The following is a 1491-nucleotide window of genomic DNA, read 5'->3' as shown; positions in this document are numbered from 1 at the left end:
TTCTTATATTCCGAAATTTGAATAACCGGATTATCCGGATAGTCAAAAAATCCGAATAGAATTCTCAGCCCTAATATATACACATATACCGATATGGCGATTCCCAATGATTATACAAAGCAAGTGTCCCTGTAGGGAGCTCAATTAACAATAAATGCACTTTCTTTTTTATTGGCGCCTAAGTGATTTTACACGAGTCCAAAACAGCACGAGAGTTGTTTCTCTTCTGTTCCAGCTCGCCCTCCACCTGGTCTATCCAACGTAGAGGAGGCATTCCTCTTCCCCTGTTACCAGCCTCGTGAGCCGCATTGAATACTTTCAGAGTTGGAGCGTTTCCGTCTATTCGAACGAAATGATTTAGTCAGCGTAGCCGCTGGGTTTGCATTCATTGACTCTTAGTCCAAAGTAGCACTTGTTGGCAAGAGTGATTCTCCGTTGGCTGGCATTATTATTGGTGTTAACGCTGGTTCCTAAATAAACAAAGGAGCGGTCTATTTTTTCTAACTTGTAACTGGCAACAGTGACATTGGTGCCAAGATGCGTATGCTCTGACTGTTTGTGTGATGACAGGAGGTAATTAGTTTTGTCCTCATTCACCACCAGACCCAATCTCTTTGCTTCTCTATCCAATCCCGAGAAGGCAGAACAGACGTAGCCCTTGGTTTTACCGTTAATATCGATATCGTCGTCATATGCCAGCAACTATACGATCTTGTAAAGTATTGTGCCTGAGCGGTTCAGTTCTTCGGCTCTTATTATTTTTTCCCACATCAGATGAAAGGAATCACACGAAAGAGTCACCTTGTCTGAAACCTCGTTTAGTATCAAACGGCTTGGAGAGGTCCTTCCCAATTTTGACGGAGCTGATGGTATTGCTCAACGTCATTTTACACAGCCGTTTCGCGTGGATACTAAATTCAGACATCGCGGTATAAAGACAACTTATTTTCGTGCTGTGGAGAGCAGCTTTGAAATCGACAAATGGTTGATGTGTATTGAGTCTTTTCCAAGAATTGGCGTGTTGGGAATACCTGGTCTATGGTGGATTTCTAGGTCTAAAACCACACTAATTATGTCCAATCTGTTAGTTGACGGTGGTGATCTTTCACACAATACGCTTGATAACCACTTGTAACCTCAGCTCAGATGGCTGATCCCACGATAGTTGGCGGGGTCGCCGTGGTTTGGATTGGACGTCAGCTCCAGCAACTTTGTTGATTTTCAGCCGCGTAATCGCTATTCGTACCTCGTCACAGTCAGGCGTTGGGACATCGACTCCATCGTCATCGACTGGACTCGGTTTCGTCTTCTTCACCACTTACACTGCTGTTGCCATTCAATAAGGTGGAAAAGCGTTCCCTTCATAATTTAAGTACGCCCAGGACATCGGTCCATAAGTCGTAATGGTCGTTCTTACAGGAGCTCGCCCGGTCTTGGAACCTTCCGTAAGTCGGCTAACTCTTTGGTAAAATTTTCGGGCGTTTTTCCTGT

The sequence above is a fragment of the Rhagoletis pomonella genome, unplaced genomic scaffold (assembly GCF_013731165.1).
Source record: "Rhagoletis pomonella isolate Grant_MI unplaced genomic scaffold, Rhpom_1.0 Rhpom_scaffold_00006, whole genome shotgun sequence".
NCBI classification, from domain to species: Eukaryota; Metazoa; Arthropoda; class Insecta; order Diptera; family Tephritidae; genus Rhagoletis; species Rhagoletis pomonella.
This window is presented reverse-complemented; position numbering follows the sequence as displayed.